The sequence below is a fragment of the Macaca thibetana genome, chromosome 10 (assembly GCF_024542745.1).
Source record: "Macaca thibetana thibetana isolate TM-01 chromosome 10, ASM2454274v1, whole genome shotgun sequence".
Classification (NCBI taxonomy): Eukaryota; Metazoa; Chordata; class Mammalia; order Primates; family Cercopithecidae; genus Macaca; species Macaca thibetana.
In genome coordinates this window covers 18,094,197-18,108,519 of record NC_065587.1, presented here as the reverse complement: position 1 = coordinate 18,108,519, position 14,323 = coordinate 18,094,197, and the positions used below count along the sequence as shown (strand labels likewise).

At 52.9% G+C, this 14,323-nt stretch overlaps 1 protein-coding gene across 6 annotated transcripts in view; it reads right to left on the bottom strand.

The window, feature by feature from the left end:
• SYN3 (synapsin III) overlaps positions 1-14,323 on the bottom strand; it is a 556,822-nt gene that overhangs the window by 254,124 nt on the left and 288,375 nt on the right. The gene's annotated exons all lie outside the window — the stretch shown is intronic.

The following is a 14,323-nucleotide window of genomic DNA, read 5'->3' as shown; positions in this document are numbered from 1 at the left end:
TGATATGTGAAGAGTTGGTCCTGAGCAAGGCAAACAAGATTCTGCAGAATCTCGCCTTGTCTTAGCTCCTCCACCTGGCTCCCCCTTCCCCTCACTCTGATCTGCACTGTAAATTCCAGCAAGTCCTCAGACGTTCCCTGAGCATACAATACAGTCCTACACCTTGATGCCTTTGCTCCTTTGGCATTTGCTGAAATGGAAGGTAAGCGTCTCCATGTAACGTTGGCCAAACCCTGGTCCAAAGTCTGCAGATTGAGAAATCACTTTTCTGTGCTTTTCCTGGTTTGTGGAGCCTTGGTCAGGGCCAGAGAGGCCTCCAGAAATTCTCCCTATCTTAGTCACATTTTTCCCCATGGGCCCCACAGCTGGTCCAGAGAAGGAGGTGGAAACTCCCTGGATAGGGACTGACTTCTAACCTCTGCTCCCCCTGCAAGGACAATGTGAGACTCAGCAAAATTCCATGTCCTTCCCTCCCAAGTCTGGCACTGGGACTGAGGGACTAGAGAGCAGAGCAGAGGGGCAGAGGCTGGGAACTGGTCTGGGGAAGGTTGGAGGAAGGAAACTAACATCGAACATTTACTGAGAACTATGGAGTTCCAGCACTTTTCACAAAGGTCATCTTGTTAAATCTCATCACCCCAATGAGGTAGGACTATTATGATTCCCATTTTATCTAGGCTAAAACGAAGGCTCAGAGAAATTAAATGACTGGTTCAAGATGGCATCTCCAGGTTCAAACCAGTGAATGCTCTTGTCACTTTCACCCCCTGCCTTCAGACCCACTGCACTGACTGTTCCAGAGGGGAAAGGAATCTTGAGAGCCCTTGAAAGCTAATCCTCGAAGCATTCAAGAGTTACACGGCAAGATTACCTAATTCTGGTCCAAGGGGCTCCCATGATGATGGAGAAACAAAGACCAGAGAGGTTTTGCCTGGTTTCAACATCTGGAGGTGGCAGAACCATGATTTAAACTCAGATCTTTTGACTCCGAACTCAGTGTTCTTTCCATTAGTTTATCTACTCTAAAGACAAACAACTTTCTTGCCCAGGAAATCATGCCCCAAGCCTACTGCAAATGCCATAAGCAGAGCTTCCACTCTTCTGTCCTCCCAGGATGAAGGAGGAAGAACACTTCGTCATTCTGTTGTGGGCAACCTTCATCTACCACGGTGGCCCCAGCCCCACCTTCTTACACCCCAATGCCGTTCTATGACAAATACCACTTAATGCCCCTTGTACTATGTTGAAATAAAATTCATAGTGAACCTACGTACACATTTTTTTTTAAAGTTAAGATGTGGCCCATATATACCATGGAATACTATACAGCCATAAAAAGGATGAGTTCATGTCCTTTGCAGGGACACGGATGAAGCTGGAAACCATCATTCTCAGCAAACTAATACAGGAACAGAAAATGAAACACCATATGTTTTCACTCATAAGTGGGAGTTGAACAATGAGAACACGTGGACACAGGGAGGGGAACATCACACACCAGGGCCTGTGGGGGGTGTGGGGGCGCTAGGCGAGGGATAGCAGTAGGAGAAATACCTAATGTAGATGACAGGTTGATGGGTGCAGCAAACCACCATGGCACGTGTATACCTCTGTAACAAACCTGCACATTCTACACATGTATCCCAGAACTTAAAGTTCAATAAAAAAAAAAAAAAAGTTAGCTAGAGTTCCCTAACTGTAACATAAAGGAAAAATCAAATAGAAATAATTTATAATGAAAATGGACAGTCTGATGCTTGCACCTATGCATAGAATTGCCATGCATTTTACAACTATACATGTGGACTGATATACTTGGGATATCCCCTTCAAATCTCATGTTGAGATGTAATCCTGGTGTTGGAGGTGAGGCCTGGTTGAAGGGGATTTGGTCATGGGAGTGGAGTGGATCCCTCATGGTTTGGTGCTGTCCTCAGTATAGTAAGTGAATTCTCTCTCATGAGATCTGGTTGTTTAAAAGTGTGTGGCACCTCCCTTGACCCCTGGCCCCCTCTCTCACCATGTGACTTTGCCTTCCACCATGAGTAGAAGCTCCCTGAAGCCCTCACCAGAAACCGAGCAGATGTCGGTGCCAGTCCTGTACAGCCTGCAGAACCATGAGCCAGTTAATTTCTTTCCTTGGTAAATTACCCAGTTTTGGGTATTTCTTTATAGCAATGCAAGAAAAGTCTAACACACTGACTGAAATGTTTCATTAGCAACTCAAATGCCAGAAGTGGGACTGCCATTGCCATCAGTGACTTGACTTTTTGAAATGATTAACAACTCTTGGAAATGTTTTGAATAAAATAAAGTATAATTGTCCCTTAGTTGACACAGTGGTTGCACTTTTGTGTGTGTGTGTGTTGCACGGGGGGTGGGGGGTTGGAGGAAAAGCAAATTTGAAAGTGTGTCCTGCCACTCACCATCACCCCTAGTGATCCACTAGCATGATTTTTGCTTTTGCTTCCTGTTCTCGCAGCATTACGTTCTGCTGGCACACAGGTCTTAGTTCCAGAGGGACGAATGCTGCCACCAGGAGACAAAACAGAGGTTCTATTACACTGGAAGTTAAGATTGCCACCTGGACACTTTGGGCTCCTCCTACCTTTTTTTTTTTTTTTTTTTTTTTTTTTTTTTGAGGCGGAGTTTTGCTCTCGTTGCCTAGGCTGGAGTTCAATGGCACAATCTCTGCTCACCACAACTTCTGCCTCCCGGGTTCAAGCGATTCTCCTGCCTCAGCATCTTGAGTAGCTGGGATTATGGCCGTGTGCCACCACGACTGGCTAATTTTGTATTTTTAGTAGAGATGGGGTTTTTCCATGTTGGTCAGGCTAGTCTCGAGCTCCTGACCTCAGGTGATCTGCCAGCCTCTGCCTCCCAAAGTGCTGGGATTACAGGTGTGAGCCCACCGTGTCCGGCCTGGGCTCCTCCTACCTTTAAGTCAACAAGCTAAGAAGGGAGTTACAGTGGTGGCTGGGGTGATTGACCTGGACTATGAAGATGAAATCAGTCTACTACTCCATAAAGGAGGTAAGGAAGAGTATGGATGGAATACAGGAGATCCATTAGGGCATCTCTTAGTACTACCATGCCCTGTGATTAAGGTCAATGGGAAACTACCACAGCTCAATCCAGGCAGGACTACAGGTGGTCCAGACCCCTCAGGAACGAAGGTTTGGGTCACTCCACCAGGAAAAAAAACACAACCTGCTGAAGTGCTTGCTGAAGGCAAAGGGAATACAAAATGGGTAGTAGAAGAAGGTAGTCATCAATACCAGCTACGACCACGTGACCAGCTGCAGAAACAAGGACTGTAACTGTCATGAGTATTTCCTCCTTCTTTGGTTAAAAAACATGTTTGTGCACTTACACACTTGTACTGAGAAAATATCTTCATTTTATTTTATTTCCTTTTCCTTTGTCATGCGACATAAGATTTACTGACTTCATATCAGCATTTAAATATTGCTAACTTTGTGTAATAGTATTTGGTTTGGGGATCGGTTTGTTTCCAGTTGTACAAAGGATAGTTGTATTATGTTAGGCATAATGATGACCTTATTACTGTCTTTATTTGAAGATTATGTATGATCTGAGGAGATGTGTATAGGTTCAAGTTAACAAGGGGTGGACTTTTGATGGTTAATACTGAGTGTCAACATGATTGAAGGATACAAAATATTGATCCTGGGTGTGTCTGTGAGGGTGTTGCCAAAGGAGATTAACATTTGAGTCACTGGGCTGGAAAAGACAGACCCACCCTTAATCTGGTGGGCACCATCTAATCATCTGCCAGCAAATATAAAGCAAGCAGAAAAACGTGAAAAGACAAGACTGGCCTAGCCTCCCAGCCTACATCTTTCTCCCCTGCTGGATGCTTCCTGCCTTCAAATATTGGACTCCAAGTTCTTCAGTTTTGAGACTCAGACTGGCTCTCCTTGCTCCTCAAGCTTGCAAACGGCCTATTGTGGGACCTTGTGATTGCGTAAGTTAATACTCAATAAACTCATATATATATATACACACACACACACACACACATACACACACATATATACACATATATATGTATATATATCTTATTAGTTCTGTCCTTCTTGGGAACCCTGACTAATACACTCCCCAAATACTTTGTGTTTGAATTGAATATTGAATTAGGTTCTAGGCTCAGATAATTATAAATGAGTTTTCACCTATATGATGTCTGGTAGGACCAAATCCAACAGTCCTGTGGGTAGGAGGACAGCTCTCGGCTGTGCAGACTATCCTGCGTGCATTCCCAGGCCCCCTGACTACCTGTCTGTAGTGCCCATTGCTTGTGATGATAACCAAGAGTCTTCCCACAGGTTTCCAAACTGCATTCCAAGGGAGGGTCCTGTCCCCATGGAGGACCATTAACCACACCCTTAAGCTTTACTCATAAGGTTATATCCCAACCTCTCAATATCTCTCTAAGTTCTTCAAGCCTTGTATTTAATTGTGGCAGCCAGATGGAAGAGGCAGAAGCAAGAGGAGGTGGAAGGAGCCCCGGAATTAGACAGGGAATCCCAGCTTGCATTTCTCACTGCTGTACTCCCAGGACTGGCCAGCACACATGAGGTGTTCAACAAATATTCATGACATGAAATTATTCGCCGTGTAGGCTTGGGGAAATTATTTCATCTTCCAGAACTGTCAATTCCCTCTTGGTAAATGGATGGTCACACCATGGGGCTCTTGAGAAGACTAAATGAGACCAAATATGAGAAAGCCCAGGACAGGTACAAGGTGCTCAACGACTATTAGTTGATCATTAAAATCGTGGTCCTGCTACCATTGGACTGGGATGAAATTCTCAATCATGGCACAGCTAACAGAACAGTGTTTTCAAATCAGCCTGTGACTAGATTACTTGACCTTTTGGAAGGTAATTTCTTCCAATCTTGAGATCTGGCAGTTCTGAGACCCTTGTCTTGACAGAGCTGGTGGTGAGGAGAAATGTCCTCATCCGCCCTCCACCTGCCTGCTTCCACATACCTACCCCCACCCAGCACCCACCCACCACTACCTAGCACCCACGCACCCCTAGCCAGCACCCACCCACCACTAACCAGCACCCACCCACCCCCACCCAGCACCCACCCACCCCCAGCCAGCACCCACCCACCCCCACCCAGCACCCACCCACCCCCAGCCAGCACCCACGCACCCCCACCCAGCACCCACGCACCCCCAGCGAGCACCCATCCACCCCCACCCAGCACCGACCCACCCCCAGTCAGCACCCATGCACCCCCAGCCAGCACCCACCCACCCCCACCCAGCACCCACCCACCCCCAGTCAGCACCCACGCACCCCCAGCCAGCACCCACACACCCCCACCCAGCACCCACCCACCACTAACCAGCACCCACCCACCCCCAGTCAGCACCCACGCACCCCCCCAACCAGCACCCACCCACCACCAACCAGCACCCACCCACCCCCAGTCAGCACCCACGCACCCCCAACCAGCACCCACCCACCACCAACCAGCACCCACCCACCCCCAGCCAGCACCCACCCACCACTAACCAGCACCCACCCACCCCCAGTCAGCACCCACGCACCCCCCAGCCAGCACCACACACCACCAGCCAGCACCCACCCCCACCAGCCAGCACACACCCACCAGCCAGCACCCACCCACCACCAGCCAGCACCCACCCACCCCCAGCCAGCACCCACGCACCACCAGCCAGCACACACACCACCGCCAGCCAGCACACACACCACCACCAGCACACACACACCACCAGCACCCACCACCACCAGCCAGCACCCACCCACCACCAGCCAGCACACACACCACCAGCCAGCACCACCACCACCAGCCAGCACCCACCCACCACCAGCCAGCACACCACCACCAGCCAGCACCCACGCACCACCAGCCAGCACACACACCACCAGCCAGCACACACACCACCAGCCAGCACCCACGCACCACCAGCCAGCACCCACCCACCACCAGCCAGCACACACACCACCACCAGCCAGCACACACACCACCAGCCAGCACACACACCACCACCAGCACCCACGCACCACCAGCCAGCACCACCCACCACCAGCCAGCACACACACCACCACCAGCCAGCACACACACCACCACCAGCCACACACACACACCAGCCAGCACCCACGCACCACCAGCCAGCACCCACCCACCACCAGCCAGCACCCACACCACCAGCCAGCACCCACGCACCCCCAGCCAGCACCCACCCACCACCAGCCAGCACACACACCACCAGCCAGCACCCACGCACCACCAGCCAGCACCCACCCACCACCAGCCAGCACACACACCACCAGCCAGCACCCACGCACCCCCAGCCAGCACCCACCCACCACCAGCCAGCACACACACCACCAGCCAGCACCCACGCACCACCAGCCAGCACACACACCACCAGCCAGCACCCACGCACCACCAGCCAGCACCCACCCACCACCAGCCAGCACACACACCACCACCAGCCAGCACACACACCACCAGCCAGCACACACACCACCAGCCAGCACCCACGCACCACCAGCCAGCACCCACCCACCACCAGCCAGCACACACACCACCAGCCAGCACCCACGCACCACCAGCCAGCACCCACCACCACCAGCCAGCACCACACCACCAGCCAGCACCCACGCACCACCAGCCAGCACCCACCCACCACCAGCCAGCACACACACACCACCAGCCAGCACACACACCACCAGCCAGCACCCACGCACCACCAGCCAGCACCCACCCACCACCCAGCCAGCACACACACCACCACCAGCCAGCACACACACCACCAGCCAGCACACACACCACCAGCCAGCACCCACGCACCACCAGCCAGCACCCACCCACCACCAGCCAGCACCCACACCACCAGCCAGCACCCACGCACCCCCAGCCAGCACCCACCCACCACCAGCCAGCACACACACCACCAGCCAGCACCCACGCACCACCAGCCACACCCACCCACCACCAGCCAGCACCACACCACCAGCCAGCCCAGCACCACCAGCCAGCACCCACCCCACCAGCCAGCACCCACACCACCAGCCAGCACACACACCACCAGCCAGCACCCACACCACCACCAGCCAGCACCCACCCACCACCAGCCAGCACCCACGCACCACCAGCCAGCACACACCCACCACCAGCCAGCACCCACCACCAGCACACACACACCAGCCAGCACCCACGCACCACCAGCCAGCACCCACCCACCACCAGCCAGCACCCACCCACCACCAGCCAGCACACACACCACCAGCCAGCACCCACCCACCACCAGCCAGCACCCACCCACCACCAGCCAGCACACACACCACCAGCCAGCACCCACACTACCACCAGCCAGCACACACACCACCAGCCAGCACACACCCACCCACAGCCAGCACCCATGAACCACCAGCCAGCACCCACCCACCCCCAGCCAGCACCCACGCACCACCAGCCAGCACCCACGCACCACCAGCCAGCACCCACCCACCCCCAGCCAGCACCCACCACCAGCCAGCACCCACGCACCACCAGCCAGCACCCCCCACCCCCAGCCAGCACCCACACACCCCCCCCAGCACCCACGCACCACCAGCCAGCACCCACCCACCCCCAGCCAGCACCCACGCACCACCAGCCAGCACCCACCCACCACCAGCCAGCACCCACGCACCACCAGCCAGCACCCACCCACCACCAGCCAGCACCCACGCACCACCAGCCAGCACACCCACCACCAGCCAGCACCCACGCACCACCAGCCAGCACCCACCCACCCCCAGCCAGCACCACGCACCACCCAGCCAGCACCCACCCACCCCCAGCCAGCACCCACGCACCACCAGCCAGCACCCACCCACCCCCAGTCAGCACCCACGCAGGCCTGAGACCCTTCCTTGACTGAGTCTAAAGGAAAGTCTCCCGCCATTCTGCTCCTGCCCTGCCCTTCGGGTGAAGGAGAGGAGAAGCAAACAGTTATTGAGCACCTCCTGCATGCTTGGAGCTTTATTTTTCCCCAAGTTATGCTGCTAAATCTCGTTCTCAAAGTGGGGTGAAGGGGAGCGACATCCCACACATGAGGAAATGGGGCTCAGAGATGGTAGGTAATGTCATGTGCCCAGGGTCTCAGAGTGGGCATGAGGTGGAAACTTCTGGAGTGGTCTTCCTTTCCACTACAGTCAAGGAAGGTTGACTGTGCAGGGCACCCCATGGGAAGAGCTCACATCACACCAGCCTCCCACCATCTACCCTAGCCCACAGCCACAGTGCCTAGGCTTCTGAAATTCACCACGCTAGCCCACACCCACAGCACCCAGGCTTCTGAAATTCACCAGGCTCTGAGGGTGGGGCTCCTCTGCCCTTCCCCACTGGTTCAGAGGGGTGGTGTAAAGACAGACAGGGACAGAAGATGAGGAAAATGTCAGCAGGCCTCGAATGCCAGGGGTACTGGGAGTGAGTTGGAACTGGAGCAATGGATGAATTTTTAGCAGGACCAAAGAGATACTTTGAGTATATTTGAGAGTGAGATGCTTTAGAAGACAATGATGGGCCAGGACACTTCGCACTGCCCAGGCAGCTGATCCAGGGTCAGGGAAACCTGGCGTCATAGATATTGTAAGGGGTTCCTTTCTTACAGTATTCCTCTCAACCTCCCATTTCCAGTCTGTTCCCTCTCGCAGGGGGAGCTCCCGGGATACACGGTGTCCCAGCCAGCTCTTCAGTCTAGAGGACAGCGGCTGCTGCCAGCCCCTGAGGGCTGGGAGGTGGGGAGTTGAAGCCCACCGTGTCATCTGCTGGTCAAATGCGGCAGGGGGCAATGCATCTTCAGTTCCAGTGTTAACCCTGCCGCGAAGGTGCTGTGTGACCCAGAGCCGGTTATTGCTACTTTCCTGGCCTCAGTTTCCATATTGTGAAGATGAGGGGACTGGACTAGTTGATTACCAAGAGCTCTCTGTCCTTTGGTTTTTATGATGAGCAGGAACCCAGGGAAGAAATAGGACATGAGAGAGAGGCAAGGGGGGCTGGTAGAAGCCATGTGCATGAGTCACGAGAAGGGGTGTGAGATCCCCAAAGGAAGCTGAGCAAATTTGCAGAATGTCAACACCCCAGGGCAGGTCACTCCTAGTCATTCACTGACCTTGGAAGGGAGTAGGGGGACAACAGCAAGGTCAGGCCTCCCAGAGGCCGTGGGATGCAGCCAGCTTGCTCCTGAGGGCTGGCAGCCCAGTTTTGAGCACCTTTTGGAGGTTGCAGGCACTGGGGCAGGTGCTTCCGGTGGGGGTGCCTCTGAAACCCCAGAATCCTGTACACTCCCAGAGAGGCCAGGTCCTGCAGATTTCTCTGGTGATAACAGCTGCTTTGTTTTGGGGGAAGGCCACAAAATTCCTTTTAAAGCTAAGATTTCCTTCCTCCATTTATTTATTTACTTTTCACCCAGTGATTCAGCGAAACAACCTCAAAACCAGTCTCCAATGGGAGGCAGGAAGAACCAAACCCTCAAACATTAGTGTCTCTGTGAGGTTTTGCCTGGTGGAACTTTCCTTAAAATAACTGCACCCGGAGATTGTCGGGTGCAGGATGGGGAAGGGGAAGACCTGAAAACAGGGTCCTGAGGGGCTTGTGAAGGACTCAGATGCTGGAGTGAGGACTCCCAGGAGCCTGCCCTGAGTGCCACCTGTCCTAACAAGGGCTTGGGTGGGTGATGGCATCAGTTTTCCCATCTCACAGACTCCAGAGGGTGCCATCTTCCTGAAAACAGAATGAGCCAGTAATTTGAACTTTAAGTGCAAGAGAAGGGACTCAAGGCAGCATGGTTATAGCAGTGGGGTAGGATTAGTGCCCCTTTGCTCCCCATCCATGTGTCCTTCCCCAGGGTTATAGTGGTGGGCTGGGACTGACACCCTCTTGCTCCCCGTCCATACATCCTTCCCCAGGGTTACAGTGGTGGGCTGGGACTGGCACCCTCTTGCTCCCCCTCCATATACCCTTCCCCTTCCCCAAGGTTATAGCAGTGGGCTGGGACTGACACCCTCTTGCTCCCCCTCCATACATCCTTCCCCAGGGTTATAGCGGTGGGCCGGGACTGGCACCCTCCTGCTCTCTGTCCTTACATCCTTCCCCAGGGTTATAGTGGTGGGCTGGGACTGACACCCTCTTGCTCCCCCTCCATACATCCTTCCCCAGGGTTATAGTGGTGGGCCGGGATTGGCACCCTCTTGCTCTCTGTCCTTACATCCTTCCCCAGGGTTATAGTGGTGGGCTGGGACTGACACCCTCTTGCTCCCTCTCCATACATCCTTCCCCAGGGTTACAGTGGTGGGCTGGGACTGGCACCCTCTTGCTCTCTGTCCTTACATCCTTCCCCAGGGTTATAGCGGTGGGCCGGGACTGGCACCCTCTTGCTCTCTGTCCTTACATCCTTCCCCAGGGTTATAGCGGTGGGCTGGGACTGGCACCCTCTTGCTCTCTGTCCTTACATCCTTCCCCAGGGTTATAGTGGTGGGCTGGGACTGACACCCTCTTGCTCCCCCTCCATACATCCTTCCCCAGGGTTATAGCAGTGGGCTGGGACTGGCACCCTCTTGGTCTCCGTCCATACATCCTTCCCCAATTCCTAATGCAATGGCTTTGGTTCCTTTAACTCAGTGGGAAGAACAAACAGAAAATGTCTTTCTCTTTGTTATAACACATCTGAATTGGAAAAGGTCCAACAAGATAAAAGGTTGTGGTGGAGATGGTGCCAGATTAGAAATTAATTCAGGATACCTGGGATCTATTCCAGCTTTGGTGTATTAAGCCATGGGACCTTGGGGAGGTCACTTCCTAAAGGGCATAAAGATGACCAGGGTCGCAGAAACCCAGTGTCTGCAACCAGGAAGTCAGGTGATATCGAAGAACGGGTCTGCTGACGGGCACAGCGAGGTGGGGTGGGCGCCCTTGCACAAGAGTCACATGGACTTGGGGGCATGCCCTGTTCCCACTTATTGATGGGATGACTTGGGGCAAGTCAACTCCTTCTTTCTGAGCCTCAGCTTCCCCATTTGTAAGGTAAGGAAAATAGTAATCATCTCAAAGGGCTGTTGAGAGAATGCACAGGGAAGTGCTTGGTAAGCCAGAAAGCTTGAGTCAAGTAGGAGATACTTTCATTACTCTAGACACTTAGGAGCAAGAATATTAATCACATCGTCCTCAGGGGGACCAACGCTAAATAACAATAGCTACAATAACAACAATCAGTATCTGTTATTGAGTGCGTACTATATGCCAGACACTGTTTGGAATGCTTTGAAGATGTGAACTCATTTCATCTTTTTCTTAAAGTGTAAGTAACATATATACAGTAAATTAGTAAACTGCTCTAATTTTTTTTTTTTTTTTTTTTTTTTTTTTTTTTTTTTTTTTGAGACAGAGTCTTGCTCTGTCACCCAGGCTGGAGTGCAGTGGCATAATCCCGGCTCACTGGAAGGTCTGCCTCCCGGGTTCACGTCATTCTCCTGCCCCAGCCTCTGGAGTAGCCTGGATTACAGGCACCCGCCACCACGCCCGGCTAATTTTTTTTTACTTTGCATCTTTTAGTAGAGACTGAGTTTCACCATGTTAGCCAGGATGGTCTCGATCTCCTGACCTCATGATCCGCCCGCCTTGGCCTCCCAAAGTGCTGGGATTACAGGCATGAGCCACCGCGCCCAGCCAAGTGCTCTAATCTTAAGAGTACTTCTTGATGAAGCTTTACATTGGTACATATCATACGAGCTCATTTAGTCTTCACGGCAATCCTACACTGTTTATTTCCATTTTACAGATGTGAAAACCGAGGCAGAGCCAGGACTCAAATCCAGACTGTCTGCATGCTGGTAGCCATGCAGTACTGCCCAGGCAATCCAGTAGATCGAGATGGAGAGAGTGTCTGGAGTGACTGGGAGTCTGACAGGTGAAGCCAATGGAGGATTCTGCCCTAGTAGGAAGCTTTTATTCTTTTTTGTTTTTGTTTTGTTTTGTTTTGTTACTTCCCCAGGTGAGGAAAGGCCAGGATCCGAAGCTCAGGGAAGAAAGTAGATGAAACTGAAAGGAAAGGGAAAGGATATCAGGGTATGGAAAAGTAGGCTGAGATAGTAGGGGAGGATTTGAGGGAAGGGAACAATTGCTGCTGATTACTGATGCCCCCAAAATTTGGTGTAGAAGACCCCTCCCTTTTTTTTTTTTTTGAGACTGAGTCTTGCTCTGTCGCTCAGGCTGGAGTGCAGTGGTGCAATCTCGGCTCACTGCAACCTCTGCCTCCCGGATTGAAGTGATTCTCCTGCCTCAGCCTCCCGAGTGCTGGGTTTACAGGCGCCCAACACCATGCCCAGCTAATTTTTTTTTTTTTTTTAGTAGAGATGGGGTTTCTCTAGGTTGGCCAGGCTGGTCTTGAACTCCAGCCCTCAGGTGATCCACCTACCTCGGCCTCCCAAAGTGTTGGGATTACAGGCGTGAGCCACCGCGCCTGGCAAAGACGCCATTTTTAACTGGCAGACAGAGGATCAAGCACAGAAACAAAATTTCCCCGTTTTCTGTAACTGCTAAACCACTCCCAGGCTGGGGCCCACTCATTTCCCCATGGATGTCACCCTCCACCCCCAACTTCACCCTTTGTAGAGAAGCAGGCAAAGGCTGCGTTGAGAAAGCAAGTCTGGAAGAGAAGAACCCAACAGACTCACTGCTGCGAGTGCTGGAGGAACCAGTGGCCTGCTTTCGGTCACGAGAAAACGGATCAGAAATGCAGCAGAAGGCGGCCTGGTGGCCTGAAAGAACACTGGGCTGGAAGGCAGGTTCTGGTCTTGGCCAGGGTTCCAGTGCTGGCTCTGGCTGTGGATTTACATAATCTCCTGCTAATACCCCAAACCTGGGGAAGTCACGTGATGTCTCTGAGTCTTGGTGCCTCCCCACTATGGCATTAGGGGCATTTAAAACTCAGCGCAAATTCTACCTCCTGACTGGAGACCCCAAGGTGGGAATCTGAACTCAGCCCCTTCAGCAGGTGGAAGTTCACACCTGTGAATATTGCAGTGGGGGGAGCAATGGCAGGCCTCCCCCATCTGTCCTCATTCTCATTTCTGCACATTCTTCCTCCCTCGTAGTCACTCTCCCCAAAGCTCTTAAGTAGGTTGTGAAATCAGGACTGAGGCGATCGACATCATCTCCTTATTTGGGCGGCAGGAAGTTGTTCCCCACCCCCACCCTCTTGTCCTTCCAGGGCCCCATCCTGCGCCCCCACCCCACCCCGCTGTCCAGTTTCCGGCTTCCTGAGGGTCTTTGAGACTTCGCCGTTTGCTGGCCTGGATGACAACTATTTTTCCCTGGTTTGAGAGCGAGAATGTGTGTTGAGTGTGGACTGTGTGCACCAGAGGGCCAGAGAGGCAGTGGTGAGGGTCACTCAGAACAAGCCAGTCCCAAGAAGCTAAAATTAGCTCTGGGAACTGGAATGTCAGGGTCTTCAAGGAGCAGCAGCTGTGAAAAGAAAGTACAAGGCGAGGAAAGAAAATACACCCCATCCCACACCCGCCACAAACCTCGCTCGCCCACTTCATCTGCCCTGGGGTCTCTGCACTTCTCACTCACTCCTCCCGGACTATCTCTGGCCAAGTCCATGAGGCCGGTCCATAGGAATTTCCCCCTGTATGCTGTCATGTTCTTCTCTGGTAACCACAGACCCAGGTGGCTGAGGATTCGTGATAGGACAAGGTTTCATTGAAAAACAGGAAAGTGGAGGACAAGTCTGGGGCTGGGGTGGTGACGATAACGAGAAAATGACAGGCGAGAGGGTGACAGTGGAGGAGGGTCGCATAGCAAGGAGGGTTCTCCACAAACGGAAATTCCCCTCCTGGGAGAGCTGGACACATGAGTGAGAGTTTGGGCACGACTGGCAGGAGCGGGAGGCCTGGGAAAGGCAGAGGAGGGGAGGGGGAAGGCTGGAGGACTGTGTGCCCCTTTGCACAGAGACAAAGATTGGGTGTTCAAAAAAAGATCACACGCCACTGAAGGCAGGGTCTTGTGTTTTTGAGTGGTTGGAGCTTGTGTGTCAAACTCAGGCTGTGCGGAAGAACCTCAGAGAAGGGCCAGGAGCCAATCTGAGATGGAGAACCCATAGGGAGTAATCCCTTATAAGCTGGGTCTGAGATTCCAGTCCTGTAAACCCAGGGGCTCTCCAAGCACTAGGCTTCCTCTTCTAGCTCCTTATCCAGATGAGAGAGGTTGGTGTTCAAGGTTTTTGTTGTTGTTGCTATTGTTCATTTGGTTTTTGTTTTTGCTGA